The sequence below is a fragment of the Leopardus geoffroyi genome, chromosome C1 (assembly GCF_018350155.1).
Source record: "Leopardus geoffroyi isolate Oge1 chromosome C1, O.geoffroyi_Oge1_pat1.0, whole genome shotgun sequence".
NCBI lineage: Eukaryota > Metazoa > Chordata > Mammalia > Carnivora > Felidae > Leopardus > Leopardus geoffroyi.
In genome coordinates this window covers 6,788,412-6,806,172 of record NC_059328.1, presented here as the reverse complement: position 1 = coordinate 6,806,172, position 17,761 = coordinate 6,788,412, and the positions used below count along the sequence as shown (strand labels likewise).

The 17,761-nt window shown below is 55.0% G+C and overlaps 4 long non-coding RNA genes across 5 annotated transcripts; 3 read left to right on the top strand and 1 right to left on the bottom strand.

Annotated features, from left to right (window-relative positions):
- Window positions 1-847: 847 nt before the first annotated feature.
- Window positions 848-3,345, top strand: LOC123599927. Its single transcript, XR_006713360.1, has 2 exons — window positions 848-2,092; window positions 2,865-3,345. It is a non-coding gene; the product is annotated as an uncharacterized LOC123599927 (long non-coding RNA).
- Window positions 3,346-3,785: 440 nt separating this feature from the next.
- LOC123597167 lies at window positions 3,786-7,534 on the top strand. The gene is made up of 2 exons (XR_006712009.1): window positions 3,786-4,713; window positions 7,091-7,534. It is a non-coding gene; the product is annotated as an uncharacterized LOC123597167 (long non-coding RNA).
- Window positions 7,535-7,536: 2 nt separating this feature from the next.
- Window positions 7,537-9,394, bottom strand: LOC123597169. The gene is made up of 2 exons (XR_006712010.1): window positions 8,999-9,394; window positions 7,537-8,775 (listed from the first exon to the last, which is right to left on the bottom strand). It is a non-coding gene; the product is annotated as an uncharacterized LOC123597169 (long non-coding RNA).
- On the top strand, window positions 8,735-12,596 carry LOC123597166. Of its 2 annotated transcripts, none has more exons than XR_006712007.1 (4): window positions 8,735-9,065; window positions 9,401-9,705; window positions 10,347-10,531; window positions 12,267-12,596. It is a non-coding gene; the product is annotated as an uncharacterized LOC123597166 (long non-coding RNA). The 2 variants fall into 2 exon arrangements; XR_006712008.1 differs by lacking the exon at window positions 12,267-12,596 and adding an exon at window positions 11,091-11,143.
- Window positions 12,597-17,761: the final 5,165 nt, after the last annotated feature.

The following is a 17,761-nucleotide window of genomic DNA, read 5'->3' as shown; positions in this document are numbered from 1 at the left end:
TTTGGAGGAAGCTACTTGACGTTCCCTTTGAACCGTAAACAAAAGAGACCCAGCCATAGTGGGGGATTTATCACAGTCCTAGGAGAAAAGAAGCCTCTTAGCTGCGACGGAGAAGTCCGTGCCTTACTCCTCATGTGACCTCCTGACGGGGAAGTCCTTTGGCCTCATTTTATGGAAGGGAAAAGAGGTCTCGGTTATGAAAGGGGTGCTGGTCAGCGGGGAGCAGGCTCGGGCAGACAGAGGTGCCCTGCAGGCCAGAGGAACACACAGAACTCTTGGGGCCTGCTTCTTTCTACCTCCTTTCCTGCAGAACTTCCCCCCTCCAAAGCCTTCCAGCCTCCGCGGCCTCTCACGGATGGAGTAAGCATCTGTGTGCGACCTCGGGTGGCTTCACCGCTGACACCCACACACGCCCACAAGCAGGGTTATCTCAGGGCAGCCAGAGCCAAGCTGAGAAGCCCGGGTGCAAGGGTGCGAGGATGGGGAGCCCACTTCCTCAGCCCCTCCGCAAAGGGCTCCGGGCATCTGCCTCCCTGCCCCATCCTGCCCGCTTGGCTGCGGCTCCTTTCCTTCCAAGCAGGGCAGACAGACGTCATCCAGCTGGAACCCTTGCCCTTTTGCCTTGGAGAAACGTGTGGGGAAGCTTCTCGGAGTACCTGTCCCGGAGCCAAACTCAGCCGTGGAGCTGTGTGACCTCAGGCAAGTGATTTACCTTTTCTGTGCCTCCAGTTCCCCATCTGAAACACAGGGATGCCGATCTTGGCTTTCAGCATTTAGAACCGTTCGGAGAAGCGCCCGAGGTACTACATGTAAAGTGTTTCCAACAGTACTGAGCAGAGTGAGCCAGCCCCACCCCCCGCCCCCCAAAACGTTACTGAGCTATCCTAGAACACAGTCTCTGTGCTTGGCTCTCCAACAGTATTTCCCCATAGCAGCCACAGGTTGTGACCTATTAACACATTCGTGTACTGGAAACCCGTTCGGTGGGTCAAGGTTAAAAGACGGAACAGGATAGAAACGGTCAGATTTTAGGTATGTGTGAGTGTGCATTCGGTCAAGATGTAAAATGCATTTCTCACCGCAGGCCCCTTGGACAAGGTCACAGTGGTGGCGATGGAAGGGCCCTGCAGACCGTGAGAGAACGAGGTCAAGGTCAGAACTGATTCCTGGAAAGGCTGACTTCGGAGGACTCGGGCTTGGAGGAGCCTGAGGAAAAGAAGGCAGGGGTCCTTGCAGCCCCCATCCCCAGGCTGTGCCTTGTGGACGATAACTCACAGCTGGACTGAATGATCCAGAAAGACCCGGATTAGCTCAGAGGTGGCCCAGGTGAACCAGGCTTTTCTGGGGCCCGGGTTGAACTGATGGAGGTTGAGTGTCTGGGCCCAACTAAATACGGGCTCCAAACAGAAATCGAGTTATCCTTTTTGGAAAACACAAACAACTCTAAACTCAGGATGCCTCGGGTTCGAATCCCAGCTCAACCACCTACCAGCTGTGCAAAGGCTGGGAGGACCACTCCAGCCCTGCTGACCTGGGGCTGGGGGAGGGTCCTGCCCCTGGTACAAAGTCAGTGTTCCAGAAATAGCAGTTGGCTTTTCAACATATCTTCTGATGCTGTGGAGGGATTGGGGAAAGAAGGGTACCAGGGTGTGGGGTCATGAGGCTGGATCCGACCTCCTGCCTCCATAAACTGGGGATGACCCAGGTTTTGTAACACTGACTCATTTGGCCCGCATGCATGCCTGCTACAGTCTGGGCCCTGGGATAGGGCATTGTACAAGCCAAAGACCCGCCCTCCCCGGGCTTATCCTCCGCGGGAAGAGAAACTATGAAGAATAAAACTAAGCTACAGTGTCTTAAAGTAGTAAAGCCCTGCGAAGAAATAGGAGGCAGGGGAGGAGGGGAGAGAGAGGTGCAGGAGAGACGGCGGGGTCTACACAGATACCTGCCCAGTCCTCGAGACTGCCAAGGTCATCAAAGACCAGGGAAACTGGAGCAGCTATCAGAGCCCAGAAGAACCTAAGGAGTCGTGTGTCGTGGCAATGTCACGTGGTGCCCTGGCTGGGCTCCTGGCACAGAGAGAGGACAGGAGGTAAGAACTAAGGTAGTACTTAGTAACTAAGTAACTTAGTAACTAAGGGTTGAGTTAATAATAACATCTCGATGTTGGTTCATTAGTTGTGACAAATGTGCCGTGGTCACATAAGATATTAGCAAGAGAAGACACTAGGTGTGGGGTATGTGAGAACTCTCTATCCTCTGAGCAGCTTCCCTGTACATCTGAAACTCTTCTAAAATTAAACATTTATTTAAAGAAAAAAATAATAGAACGGGGAGGTGTGGGAGGAGGAGAAGGCGTTGTGTTACAGCGTGGAATACGATGGGTTGGGGTGGGGGTCAGAGTCCCCGGGGGGGGGGGCAGTTGCAGAAAGTGAGAAGGCTTGGCCCTGGAGCCTATTGGGGCGGAGAGAGTATTTTTGAACCTTCCCTGGGGGCCCTGAGACCCAGCCCTGCCCCACCCCACCCCCAGCCTGTCCCCTCCTCCTTAAGATGGGGTTTATTACCCCAGCTTCAGAGAGCTCGTAAGACCGACACGAGATGTTTTGGTGAAAGTGGTTTGGAGACAGACGCAGCTTTGCAAACAGGGTGCAGACGAGCCGTGCTGGATGGAGCTGGGTTTTGCTCGCGAGCTGAGCCCGGCCATAATGCCACCTGCATTATGCATCTAGACCTGTTCTGTCTAGATAAGTATCCCTCTAGATAGGTATCGATCATTAAAGGCATTGTGTCTGAGGAGCACCCCCAGGTGAAACCCCAAAAACCTCAAATGAGAAGGCATACGTCTGGTGACTTTTTTTCCCCAGACAGGAAAATGAGACGCAAAGAGCATAAATGCTGAAGGAGAGAGAAAGGAGTTAGAAGGAGGACAGCCATGTTCTTCCTGGACGGGGCTGAATGGTGGCCTCCGAAAAGGTATGTCCAAACCCCACTCCCTGAGACCTAGGAATGCGACCTTATTTGGAAATAGGGTCTCTGCAGACGTAATTAAGTGAGGGATCTGGGGATGAGGTCATCCCGGATTATCTGAGTGGGTCCTAAATCCGGTGACAAGCATCCGTATGAGAGGAAGACAGAGGGAAAGTGGAGACAGAGGAGAAGGCCATGTGCACTTGGAGACAGAGGCTGGGGCAAAGCGGCCACCAACCGAGGAACACTGAGAGCCACCAGAAGTTGGAAGAGGCCAGGAAGAATCCCCCCCTAGAGTCTCTGGAGGGAATGGCCCTTGGTTTTGAACTTCTGAACTCTCCCTGAACTGTGAGAGAATAAATATCTGGTGGGTTTTTTTTTTTTTTTTTTTTTTTTTTTAGTTAGTTAATTTATTTATTTGTTTGTGTATTTATTTATAATCTCTACACCCAACTCGGGGCTTGAACTCACAACCCTGAGGTCGAGCGTCACATGCCTGGGGCGCCGGGATGGCTCGGTCGGTTGAGCCTCCAACTTCGGCTCAGGTCATGATCTCACAGTTCACAAGTTTGGGGCCTGCGTCGGGCTCTGTGCTGTCAGCTCAGAGCCCATTTTGGAGCCTCTGTCCCCCTCTCTCTCTGCCCTTCCCCCGCTCGTGAGCTCACACGCGGGCGCGCGCTCTCTCTTTCTCTCTCAAAATAAAATAAACATTTAAAAAAACAAAAAAAAAGTGTCACATGCTCTACTGACAGAGCCAGCCAGGCACCCCAAATTTCTGTGTGGTTTTTGTTTTTTTAAACCACAGGGTTTGTGGTGCTTTGTTACAGCAGCCACAGGAAACTAATACACACTCGTTTCTTCGGGGGGTTATCATGCAACCAGTAAATCTGGCTACACGGCAAATGAACCAAAGCAGAACGATGGTGAGCGGTCAGCATTATCATGCTTTTCAGGCTGTCCTGTTTCCTCCCCTTGGAGCCCCCTGTGGAGCACATGCTGTTATTATCCTGACTTCACAGGCAAACAAACTAAGGCAATGCTGTAGGTAACTCGCTAAGGTCACCGGCGGGCAGGTGGGAATGCCCTAAGTGGCAGCCTTCCTAGGCCCCCGAAGTCAGGTGACGGGAAGAGCGTGAGATCTATTGGCCGAGCAGCAGCAGGAGGTTGGGCACTGAACCAAAAACGGGAGGACGAAAGCGTGTCACCTTAACCCTGTGAAGGGCCCGCCTTCTGCCCTGGGCCAGAATTGTCCAGAGGAAGCCATGGCACGCCCACCTGACGGAATGGTGTGCACCCATCGAAGACGGCCTTCTGAAACCTGTAGCATCATGGGAAAGGATGACGTCGCCAAGCGAACAACGCTCCCTGCAGAATTGCCTCTGTGCAGGGTCGCCCCCCCCCCACCCCCGGCAGTGTTATGTGTGCACGTGGGTGTAGCAGGAGGGGACTCTTGAGCCACGTGGCTCTCCACACTGTCTCTGGTCAGATGTCCTTGCCTTTAAGCATGCCCAAGTTGATGGCCCGGGGCTGGTCACCTGGCCCCAGGTTCGCCAGCCAGCGGTTCCCTTAGGAATACAGAGTAATGATTCCTCGGGTGCCTGGAGCTTGGGTGCTGTGCACTCACGCGAGGGAGCTGTGGGTCGCTTACGCTGCTCAAAAGGACTGAAGCCATCAGAGAAGCTGCTGTGCAGAGACAGAGACTGAGAATCAGGAAGCAGATGTACAGAGAGGAAGAGACAGTCACAGGTGAGAGATACGATTTCAGGCAACTTTTCAGCTCCTTTCCATGTATCTTGTTGAGGTTCCACTGCATTCTTGCCCTTGGGTTCTTTTTTTTTTAAGGCCGATCTTAGGGGTGCCCCGGGTGGCTCAGCTGGTTAAGCATCCGACTTGGGCTCAGGTCACGATCTCGCGGTTCGTGAGTTCGAGCCCCGTGTCGGGCTCTGGGCTGACAGCTCAGAGCCTGGAGTCTGCCTCGGATTCCGTGTCCCCCTCTGTCTCTGCCCCGCCCCTGCTCACACTCTGTCTCTCCCTCTCAAAAATAAAATAAGCTTTTCAAAAAATGTTTAACGTTTATTTATTTTTTGAGAGACAGAAAGAGAGCACAGAGTAAGAGCAGAGAGAGAGGGAGACACAGAATCCGAAGTAGGCTCCAGGCTCTGAGCTGTCAGCCCAGAGCCCGACACGGGGCTCGAACTCACGAACCGTGAGATCGTGACCTGAGCTAAAGTCAGACACTCAACCGACTGAGCTACCCAGGTGCCCCTGCCCTTGGGTTCTTCTGAAAGTCACTTACACCCTTAGGCTTTATTCCCTTATTTTGCTTAAAATCTGTATCCATTTCCCAGGACCGCTGTGTCAACTTAGCACAATCTGGGTGGCTTAAAACAACGGGAAGTTATTCTCTTATCATTCTAGTGGCCAGAAGTCTGAAATTGAGATGTTGGCAGGGCTGGCTCCTTACAGAGGCTCTAGGGAGAATCCGTTCCAGGCCTCTCTCTTATCTTCTGGTGCTGCCTTCTTGGCGTTCAATGCCTTGACTCTGATCTCTCCCTCCGTCTTCACTGGCATTCTCCCCATGTGTCTGTGTTTGTGTTCAAATGTCCCTCTTCTTATAAAGATACCCTAATCCAGGATGACCTCATCTTATTTCATCTGCAAAGACTCTATTTTCAATTAAGGTCACATTCTGAGTTTCCATGTGAGCATGAATCTGGGGGGGGGGGATAATATTCAACCCAGTACAAACCCTCTTGAGTTGGTTTCCGTTTTTGTTTTTCAAGTAATCTCTACACCTAACGTGGGGCTCGAACTCACAACCCTGAGATCAAGAGTCACGTGTTCTACTGACTGAGCCAGCCAGGCTCCCTGATTTCTGTTTTTTGGAAAAAAAAAAAAAAGAAAAAAAAAACAACAATCAGACTTAATACAGAAATGGGCATCAGAAATGGAATGGAAAGAAACAGCTTTTTATTTTTTCTCGTTTTTTTTTAATGTTTATTTATTGATTGATTTTTAAAATTTTTTTAATGTTTATTTATTTTTGAGACAGAGAGAGACAGAGCATGAACGGGGGAGGGTCATAGAGAGGGAGACACAGAATCTGAAACAGGCTTCAGGCTCTGAGCTGTCTGCACAGAGCCTGACACAGGGCTCTAACCCACGAGCCGTAAGATCATGACCTGAGCTGAAGTCAGACGCTTAACAGACTGAGCCACCCAGGCACCCCAAGAAGCCTCTTTTTAAAGAAGGTATTGAAACTTGGGTGACTTGAGAGAGAAGGGTGATGCGGATTCCCACTCCCTGGATGAACATCAGCAGTTCTCGCCGGTGGTAACAGATCAGTTCATCTGTCTTCAGTGATCTCACGGGACTCAGAACATGTGCCAACCAAGGGGGACGCTTTAAGAAACTTGTCCGGCATAGTAGTATGTGGATTCCTTCTAGCAGTCTTCAGAAGGTGCCACAACATGAGCTTTTGTTCAATTCTGCTCAAGATCGGGGCGGGGGGGGGGGGGGCAGAAGGGCGGGGCAAATATTTAACTATGTTGGGGGAAGTCCTTTTTTCTATAGCCAGTGACAACCACGCATCAAATAGTCATGAACCTGCCACATAGCAGGAGCCACATTGTGCGTGACCCTAAGGTTAACGCACCAAACACAAAAGTCTGTGAGCTTAGCAAGTGGAACAGGGATATTTGGGAAGAGCCACGGGAGTGAATAACCCAACCTCTGACCCTTTAGCCTCTCATTGTCAAGTGTCATGAAGGCAGGTAGGGGTAGCATTTCAAGAGAAATTAGGGGCGCCTGGGTGGCTCAGTCGGTTAAGCGTCCGACTTCAGCTCGGGCCATGATCTCACAGTTCATGGGTTTGAGCCCTGCATCAGGCTCTGTGCTGACAGCTCGGACCCTGGAGCCTGCTTTGGATTCTGTGTGTGTGTGTGTGTGTGTCTCTCTCTCTCTCTGTCTCTGCCTTTTCCCTGCTCACACGCTGTGTCTCTCTGTCTCTCAAAAATAAATAAACGTTAAAAATTGGAAAAAAAAAAAAAAAAAAGAAGAGAAATTAGATAAAAAGCCTGCTTTCCACCCAAGTTAGATAATGATTTCCTCTCCTCACCTTTAGGCTGAAAGAAGAAAACCAGCCACCATGCTTGCTGTTGAGAAACCCCAGCCCTGGGGGATGGCCCAGTCTGTGGCTGAATATTCTACTGGACAGGAGTTCATGGCAGTGGTTGTTGGGTCAATGGCATGACCCAAAACAAAACTGACAGCCAACTAACTAAGCTTCTGTGGGAATTGAAACTCCAGGAAACCCTAAAACCTGGCAAACTGGGGCTTGTGACGGCTTACCCTCTGGGTGATTCCTAAGCCCACGTCCCAGCACCAACGTGAAGCAGGTTCCCGGGTAGCTGTGTCCCCTCCTAGAACAAGGTGTCCCAAGAATCTCTCAAGGGCAGGTCTGCAAGACCCCAGAGAAGGGATCCCTTCCCGGTGGGCAGGACCGGGGGCGGCCATGTTTGCCGACGAAGAAGCCCAGGAAGGTAACCAGTAAAGCAAACCCCGTGAATATCTGGTTCCTGAGGTTTAATTTAACTCCTCCTGGCTAGAAGACCAGGCTGTGTTCTCTGTATCTTCCTTCCTTTTCTGCTCTAGAGATCAAGCACGGAAGGAGAGGTCAAACTGATCACTTAGCCTATAGATTGAGACAGATCCAAGGAGCCACCTTAGATGAGACTCCGTAGAAATAGACAGGACCAGGCGTCAGCTGAAGATGCCAGCTCTGAGAATGGAGCCCTGGACGCAACAGTTGGACCTGACTTGGATCGCCTCCCATTTGGCAGGGGGACGAGATATTTGCGGTGGACTTTGTGGCATAACGATTAAGCAAGAGTAATCAGAATGGAGATATCTGGGGAAAGCCGAAGGAATGAAGCGTGTGTGTGTGTGTGTGTGTGTGTGTGTGTGTGTGATGGAGAGTGGATGCTCTTGGCTGTCCATCTGGCCCCCTCTTCTCGTAGCCCTTCCTCGCTTTGTCATGACAGAAATGTAGCATATAAACTTGACCACTGGCCATAACCGATTCCTGCTTCCCGGGGTTTGGGACCCGGACATAGTTCTCTCTGGGAGAAGGGATCCAGGCCACATCAGCGTGGCAGGTGTGACGCAGGTGGGCAAATGGGACAGGCAAGCAAGCGGTGCTGAGAAAGAATCCAAGAGCTCTGAGTTCCCGTGCTCCAAACCGGGCTGCGTGTCCGGGCTCCATGAGAACATCCTGTGCCTTTGCTATAAAGTCTCCTTTCCTGCTTGAGCGGTCAGCGACTGGTTTCTGATTCTTGGGGTCACTCATTTGCTGGGACAGCGACCTACCCTGGGGCATGGGCTCAGCTGCGGCTGGAGAACAAACTTAAGACATCTAATAATCAAGAGAGCCAACTGGACTAGCCCCCTGGGGTTATCTCCCACCACCTCCCCCCGCCCTTCATGCTGCGACTTGTGGCTCCGGACCACCCCAAGCTCCCTGACTCTGGGCCTTTGCTCATGCTGTTCCCTTTGCCTGGACTGCCCTTCCCAACTGTTCCTCTTGCCCTCTCCGCCTCTTTCCTTGCCTGGCCGGTTGGCACAGATATCGCCCACTTGGCCCCTATCTAGAAGGGTCTTTGTTCCAGGCTGCAGCATCCCCCACTGTAGCACTCGGTCTGCTCAGTTCCGACTGCCAGGGTGCTGGCTGCTCCTCAGAGCGGGGCCTCCGCGTGGATCGGGCTGGCATCCCGGCGTGAGCTCGTTGTCAGCACCCAGAGTGTTACGAGTCTGTAAAAATGTGGGATGAATGAATGAATGACCCAGTCATGGCTGGACAGGCTTTGCCCAGCAGAAGGGTCAGGGGTCTGCAGCCAAGGGAGAGGAGGGACAAAGGTCCTGGTCCTGCCAGCGTGGGAACAGCTCCTTCCTTTCCTTCCAGCAGGCGCCCAACACCCAGGGACTGGGAGCCAGATGCTCAGAGGCTTGACAGCCTCAGGGAGTCCAGACTCACCTTCCAGAGCGGCCCCTCCACCCCTCATGTCACCAGACATGGGGATTCAGCCTGGATCGGTCCATCCGTAGGTTCTGCTCCCACGTCTAGGAAAAACCACGGCTTCCAGAATGAGGACGGGAAGGAGGGGGCCTCTGCTCCTCCCATCTGGCAGCCGCGCCCCCCCCACGCCCCCCCCCCCACCCCGGCTTCCCCCACCAGCCTCCCAACCTCCGCTGCTGCCTGTGCTCCGAGCTGGAGACCACAGAGCCCAGAGCCTGGCAGCTGGATGGCACAATGTGTGGAATACACTGCTCTCCCCAGCTTCCTGAGGCCCCCACCCCTGGGATCCTCCGCCCCCCCAGAGTTCCTTCCCCCGGCGGCCTCGGCCTTCACCTTCACCTTCACCTCTCCACCCCCCAGCGTGCGCTGATGAAAGGGCAATGGTGCAAAATTCGTTGGGGAGAAAAACAGGAAGTGGAGCCTGAGAGCAAGGCTGCAGAAACGCTCCCCGGGCGTTGGCCGCCCTTCCACCCGCAGCCTTACAGGAAAGTGGCGAGGGGGCAGCCCCAGCCCGGGCTGTGGGGGCGTGCGGTGGGGGTGCTGGTGGGAGAGTCCAGGAAAGACCCTTCCGCTGTATTTTTAGGGGCTGTGTCTTGTAGAGCAAACGCTACCTCTGTGTCCTGCACTTGACATCTCCTCTCACCTGTTCACAGCGGCTCCTCAAGGTTAGGACGCCCACCACCCCCGTTTACAGACGGGCCAACAGACTCAGCGAAGTTAAGCGACTCGGCCAAGGCCACACAGCCTTTCCCATGGCCGGGTCATGGCTCCTTGATTCTTTCTCAGACTTTGATTTCTATTTGTGGTGTGTTTTTGTTCTGGGCCTGTGAGCGGACAGGGGGGCGGGGGGAGGGCGGAGGGGGAGCACTGTTTCTGGCTCCTTGGTCTGAGCACATCGGAACGGGGGGTAAGAAAAGGCTGCCGACCGATGGCTCATCCCTTGAGAGCCTGTTTCCTGCAATGTGTGAGCGGAAGGTCCAAGTGCCCTGGTTCCTTTGTTAGAGACGGGGGTGGTGGTACCAGGGAGGGGGTTCAGCCGGCTGACAGCCCAAAGGACTCAGAACTCCAGATGAGTCCAGAACCCTCTTTCCCTTTCAAGCCGGGGACTCGGGGTAGCCCCAGTCCTCTAGCTTCACACCTGACAGGCATCGTCAGAATGAGAGCAAGGAGAAGAGGTACCCAGGCAGGGGTGAGGTCAAGGAGCGGGGAGACAACGCCCCGAAGGCCCCCCTCCACCGGAGCCCTCACTTGGACCCCAGCTCTCCCGGCCCCGGGACACGACGTCCAGGTCTCCGTCATCCCACAGAGTCGCAGATGGAGTCCCCCCAGGCCCACGGAACCTGGCCACCCGTACAGAAGGCACCGCGGCCCCCCACCCCCCTTCTCTGAGGTCGAAACCACAATGTCGTGCTGTGGCCTTCACTCACCCGTCACGACAGGGGTCCCTTTCCCAGAAGCCTCTGGGGGCTGCCAGACCACAGCAGAAGCCAGGTATGGACAGGCCCGGAGGTACCGTCTGCGTCACCGGTCCCTCTGCTGCTCTCTGGGCCGTGGGTGGGCTCAGCACCCCCCCCCCTCCGCCGCTGCCTCCGCTCCCCATAGGCCGGGCTGCTGGGTTGCAGACTGCAAACGAGAGAGGCCCTCCGGCCTCTAGCCTCAAAGGCGTGCCCGCCCCTTTCTGCCCTCTTTGGATGGCAGTCCCCCCCCCCCAGTACCGAGCAGCACCCCGGGGCCAGCGGGATGCCTCCTTCCCTTTGCAGAGGAGACCCAGCCTCGGGTCGCAAGCCGCTCCACGTCGAAGGGAACTATTAACATGAGGTGTTATGGGGGCACCTGGCTGGAGCCTGCAACTCTTGACCTCAGGGCTGTGAGCTCAAGCCCCACATTGGGTGTGGAGCCCACTTAAAATAAATTAAGAAATTAATTAAATAAATAACGTGAGGTGTTCTATGTAAAGCGGTTAGAACAATGCCCGGCCCTTAGTAAGAGCTCAAGACAGGGCTCCTGGGGGGTTCAGTCCGTTAAGCATCCGGCTCTTGGTTTCACCCAGGTCATGACCTCACCGTTGGTGGATTTGACCCCACGTCGGTTCCGTGTTGACAATGCAGAGCCTGCTTGGGATTCTCTCTCCCCCCCTCTCTCTGCCCCTCCATGCTCTCTCTCTCTCTCTCTCAAAATAAATAAACTTAAAAAATAAAGCTCAATATACGTATATCACCATCACCACGTGATTTAATCTCTGCAACACCCCTGCGAGGTGGGGATTACGCTGCTATTTGCAGACGAGGAAACTGAGGCAGACGTGAAGCCACATGCCTCCGTTCAAGCAGTATTAAGTGGCTGAGTAGGGATAGAAGGCTAAGTCTGCTGGGGGCTCGGGCTGCCAGTGCCCTCTGGTCCGGAGGCCAGCTTTGGGTGTACCCCACCCCCACCCCCACCCCCAAAGGAGCGCAGGGTGGGACGCGAGGCTGCTCCCGACAAAGACGCAGAGGTGGGTCCGGAGCGGGGCCACCCTCCAGTCCTCCCGCGGGGCGCTCAGCTCGGGGCCTCCCGCTCGGGCTCCAGGAAGGCATGGGCGCCACCTGGTGGCGGCAGGAGGTCAACGCCACCACCGTCCCATCGGCGCTCAGCGGCGTCCCGCACGCGCTCCCGGCGGCGCGTTGGGCGAAGGCGCCGATGAGCCCGCGCGCAGGCAATTCCTTTTCCTCCTTGCCCAGGGTCCTCCGGGGGTGGGGACGTGCGCCTCCACCCCGGGGTTGCCGTGCTTGGGCTGCTGGTGATTTGGGGGCACGTATTGCAGCAGCGAAGCTCATTTTGCTGAGAATATATTGTACGTTCCCCCAGACTTCCTATTCCTTTCTTCTCAATTCCTTCACGCAAGAGGCAGCTTGTTCCAGAGCCGCTCTCTGGCTGAGCTCGGTGCTGGGCCGCTCAGCCCCGGCCTCTACCTTCTAACCCTCCCAGCAGCTCCTGTGCCCAGAGAGGGGAGCCCTCCAGCGCTTCCCTCCCAGCTCCCCAGCTCCTCCCCAGCAGCCCTGTGGCATCTCCACCTGGACGCTGGCAGTCCCCTCAACGGAATCTGACCCCGGCCCAATTTCCTGCCCAACCTAGCCCGGTCCTTCCCTTCCTTCCTGCCGCCGTGAAAGCGGTCCCTCTTGACACCCTGGCCAAAGCAGAAACCCGCCTCACGGTTCACTTCTCCCCTCTCCCCCGCTGCCCCTTGCAGGTGTCACCAAGCCTCGCGGTCTGTGCCACCACCAAGGGACGAGGCTCCAAGTTTCACTCATCCATTCAACACACGTTGTCAAATGTCACCAGACACGGTCCTGTGCCCTGAGGATACTGCGGTGACAACGACTCTGCCTGCGGGACATTCAGGTGGGGGCGGGGCAGATTCAGAAATAAACAAGAAACAAACAAACGCATCTGTAATACCTCCCGTGGCAGTTGGTGCTCTGGAGAACGAAGCAGGGGGGTGCCCTCCTCACCCTGCTTGGGCTGCACCCCCCCGCCCCCCACATCACGCAGCTGCTGCCCTCACCACACACATTGCCTTCCTCACTCTCTGGGCGATGACCCCATGCAAGGATTCCCCCCCCCCCATTCCTCCCCCAGGCTCTGATACCTCCCACCAGGCCACCCTCCCGTGTGGACTCCCCCCTCACCAGACTGTGGGTCCGACACCCCACCCGGCCACCCAGGACAACTGCCTCTCCCCCCTCCACCGCCCCGCTCCCCCACTCGTGCCCTTTGGACTGAATTGTAAAGGAGGCAAAGGCAAGGAACAGAAGGGGAGCAGGCAGAGAGGGCGGCCCCTGAACGGGATATTAAAAAAAAAAAAAATTCAAACCCTCCAAAAAGCAGAAAGAGTAGCTCAGCGAACCCCATACACCCTGAAGAAAGGTGTTTTCCGGTAGGAGAAGAGCAGCCTGGTGGGAATAAGGGAGGGAAGAGAAAACAGCGCCTGCAGGGGGCGCTACCGCTGGATGGGGTCGCGGAGCAGCAGGGAGCGCGTGCCCCGCAGAGGGGCGGGGCCCCGGGTATCTGGACAGTCCAGCGACAGGCAGGGGGCGCAGGGGCAGGCGCAGCTGTCCGTAGGCTGGTGGCTGCATCGCGCGAGTGGGTGGACTTCTCTCCTGGGTTTTGTGGGTTTTTGTTCTGTGAAGTAGGAAGCGAGCTCGTTGGCTGACAGAGGAGAGGGGAGGAGACGTTGAGAATAGGGGCGGGAAGTGAGGGTGTGGAAAGTCCCCCCAGGGGCCCCCCAGGACCCCCCAGGGGTGGGACTTCGGGGCCGCAGAAGGCCCCTCGAGGTTTTGTGGTCATGCAGCTAAAGTGAGAGCCAACCGCGTGGCAGCTCTTCCCCCCCCCCCCCACTTTGGTCTTTGGTCCGAGTGGGTGTGCACCTGCCCTGTCCCCTCCATCTCCTCTTGCTGCCGCCTTGGGCTGCTGCCCCCACCCACCTGCCCTCACCCAAGGAGCACCCAGCCCAGTTACCGGTCCCCTAGCAACAGGGGTCTGGGCTCAGCGGAGAGAGGCGGTAACCGGAGGCCTCCCCGCTGGGCGCTAAGTACAGAGACAAGTGTTGCCGCGAGGTCCTGCAGGGGTGGGGGTGGGGGGGCTTCCCATCCTGGCACAACCAAGCTGGAACCTCTCTCCCCCTGCCCAGGGTCTCTGCCGGCTGAAGCTGATCGGAGTTGGTTTCTCCCACTTTGTCGCCCAGAATGTTTCAGCCGAGACTTCTGACCCCAGCCTCTTGTCTCTAGTCACTAGTGGGTCCTCCAGGGCATTTCTGCCCCGCCCGTCCCCCGTCATGCTCACCCAGTAACAAGCAGCGGTTTGTTACCCGTGTTCCCAACCAAGCACCTTCACACCGCGGACTCGTTCCATTCGGGCAGCTCTAGGAGGTAGGAAACAATTCCCAGTTTGTTTGCTTATTTGTTTTTCCAGGAGGAGAGACTCTTGGCAGAGTAATTAATTTACCCAAGGTGAGTGGACAGGTAACTCACTTGCTAGAAACAAGAAATCCACCCAGCTCTGCCCGTTCCCAGCCCACACCCTCTCCACTGGGTGCCTGGATTCTCCCTAAACATCTCCCCTCACGCGCTGGATATACACACATAAGTTACCCACGTTTGAGGGCTTGCAGACATGTCTATGGTACAGAAGGTTACGAGAGACTCTTCCTGCTCTCATTCTTCCCCAGGGTTAGGTGTTGCCACCAGTCAGGACCGGCCGCATAATTGGGGGGGCCTGATGCAAGATGAAAATGCGGGGCCCCAGGTTCAAAAATTATTAAGGATCGGGGCGGCGCCTGGGTGGCTCGGTCGGTTAAGTGTCAGACTCTCGATTTCGGCTCAGGTCACGATCTCGCGGTTCGTGGGGTTGAGCCTCGAGTCAGCACAGAGCCTCCTTGGGATTCTCTCTGTCTCCCTCTCTCCCGGTGCCTCCCCTGCGCTCTCTCTCTCTCTCTCTCTCTCAAAGTAAATAAACTTAAAAAAAAATATTAAGGGGCGCCTGGGTGGCGCAGTCGGTTAAGCGTCCGACTTCAGCCAGGTCACGATCTCGCAGTCCATGAGTTCGAGCCCCGCGTCAGGCTCTGGGCTGATGGCTCAGAGCCTGGAGCCTGTTTCCGATTCTGTGTCTCCCTCTCTCTCTGCCCCTCCCCCGTTCATGCTCTGTCTCTCTCTGTCTCAAAAATGAATAAACGTTAAAAAAAAAAATAAAAAAAAATATTAAGACTTTCAAGGTGGTGTAGGCAGAGCATTAAGTGGCACGTGGGGCCTTTGTGAACACGGGGTGGGGGGAGGGGGCTGTGTCGCCGCGTGGGTCTCATGCCCCTGAAGCCAGCTCTGCCCTCTGGTTTGCATCTTTTTTTTTTTTTAATTTTTTTTTTTTTAACGTTTATTTATTTTTGAGACAGAGAGAGACAGACTATGAATGGGGGAGGGGCAGAGAGAGAGGGAGACACAGAATCGGAAGCAGGCTCCAGGCTCTGGGCCATCAGCCCAGAGCCTGACGCGGGGCTCGAACTCCCGGACCTTGAGATCGTGACCTGAGCTGAAGTCGGACGCTTAACCGACTGAGCCACCCAGGCGCCCCTGGTTTGCATCTTAAATACACTCATAAATACGTGCCGGCCTTCACTCGTACATGAACCTCCTGACGTGTTATTCAGCAAATGGCATTTGCTTGTTTATTTCTGAAAAGCCCCAAGTGACCCTAGGTAGCGGGCACTTCACACGCCTGTGTCGCGTTCAGCGCCGCGAGGTAGGCACTGCGGGATATGGGAGAAACCGTCACTTATCCCCGTTACACAGTTGAGGGAACTGAGGCACAGAGAGGAGCAGCTTGTCCAAAGCTACGGTAGAAGCGGCGGACGGAGGACTGGAAGTCGGGAAGTTTGGTCTGGAGTTCGCGCACCTGATCGTGTTTAATCAGTCTCCTGACGACGGACACCAGGCTGCTTCCGGTTTCTCAATGTCACGACCAAACCCGCAGCGGCCCTCCCAGGCTGCTACCTCTGCCTGTGTCTGGAGAAAGGATGTTTCCACTGGGTGGGCCGCGGAGCTCGCAGTGTGAGCTGAGCCCCAGCCAGGGGGAATGTGTGGTCGTCAGGAAAATGAGAGGGCTGTGCCAGGGGAAACACGTGGCCTGGAACAGCCAGGCCGAGGACGAGAGTGTGGAGGGTCCATTCGAGCCCCACTGGGTGGAGAGATTACTTAAAGCAAGAAAGAAACTTAAAAAGGGGGGGGTGCTTGTCTCAGAGGAGCACGTGACTCCTGATCTTGGGGTCGTGAGTGTGAGCCCCTTGGCGGGTGTAGGGATGACTCAAACAAATAAAACAGAAAAGGAGTGTGGGGGTGCCTGGGTGGCTCAGTCGGTTTAAACATCCGACTTTGGCTCAGGTCACGATCTCGCGGTTCGTAGGTTCGAGCCCCGCGTTGGGCTCTGTGCGGACGGCTCAGAGCCTGGAGCCTGCTTCAGATTCTGTGTCTCGCTCTCTCTCTGCCCCTCCCCTGCTTGCACTCTGTCTCTGTCTCTCTCTGTCTCAAAAATAAATAAAACATTAAAAAAATTAAGAAAAATAAAGACTTAAAAATAAACCTTTTGGGGGCACCTGAGTGGCACAGTTGAGCCTCCGACTCTTGATTTCAGCTCAGGTCACGATCCCAGGGTCGTGGGATACAGCGCCACGTGGGGCTCCGTGCTGAGCAAGGAGCCTGCTGGAGATTCTCTCTCTCCTTCTATCTCTGCCCCTCTCCCACTCTCTCTCTCTCTCTCTCTCTCAAATAAAAACTAATACTAAAATAAAACTTTTGGAGTCATAACTTAAGAACTGTAAACTGCATTGGCTGAGTTTTGACAAATGTACTCAACCTTGAAACATGGCCTCTATCAAGATAAAGAACATTCCCGTCATTCCGGAAAAGATTCTGTGGGGCCTCTTAGTACCAGTCTCATGTGACGACTGATCTGTTTTTTTTATTTTATTTTTTTAATATTCGGCTTTTTTTAAGTTTATTTATTTTGAGAGAGAGAGAGAGAGAGGGAGAGAGAGAGAGAGAGACAGTGAAGGAGGGTCAGAGAGGAGAGAGGGAGAGAATCTGAGAGTGCAGAGCCCAACGCAGGGCTAGAACCCATGACCCGCAAGATCGTGACCTGAACGGAAATCAAGAGTCAGATGCCCAACCGACTGAGCCGCCGGGGCCCCTAAGGTTTTGGGGGGTTTTTGTTTTTTAATTACAAAACCTGATGTTTATTGAGGACAAAGGAAACCAGTAGGCACAGAGGCCCGATTTCACGTCCTCAAACTTCAGCCGAGGGGGGCGGCCAGCCCCGAAGTCACCCTCCCTGGGAGAGAGGTGCTGTCGGGCCTCAGGGCTGCGTGGGGTCTCTGGCCCAGGAGCATGTGAAGGAGGAGGGCGAGAGAGGACCGAGGGCCCTGGGTGGGGGCTGGGAGCAGCAATGGAGGGGCTGCCGAGGTGGTGACGGTCCAGGAGGGAGGCGGGGAGAGTGTGGTCCACTCTCAGGGATTGACTTGGGGCAGGGAGCTGAGCTCAGGCAGCAGCTCGGGAGGGGGGGGGGGGGGCTTGTCTTGTTGTTATTGTTTTTAAATGGTTTACTTATTTTGAGAGAACACAAGCAGGGGAGGGGCAGAGAGAGGGGAACACAGAATCGGAAGCAAGCTCCAGGCCCTGATCTGTCAGCACAGAGCCCGAGGCGGGGCTCGAACCCACGAACCGTGAGATCATGACCCGAGCCGAAGTCAGTCGCCCAACCGACTGAGCCACGCAGGCACCCCGACAAAATGTGTTTAGAAGCAACATAAGCCTGCGGCACTTGGGTGGCTCAGCTGGTTGAACGTCTGACTCCTGATTTCGGCTCAGGTCATGATTCCAGGGTCGTGGGACTGAACCCTGCATCGGGCTCTGTGCTGAGTGTGGAGCCTGCTTGGGATTCTCTCTCTCTCTCTCTCTCTCTCTCGCTCTCTCTCTCTCTCTTCTCCTCTCCTGCTCTCTTTCTAAAATAACTATAAACAAACAAACAAACAAATAAATAAATGCAACTTAAGCCTGCTGCTTACTCAGCATAAAGGCAGAACAGGGGACCTGCTAATTTGGTCTCTTTCTAGACTGCTCGATCGTGCCAGGGGTCACCTGGGGACATTTATATCAGCCTTTTTGTCGAGTCATCAGCGAATGCAGTCGGCAATTTGGCCGG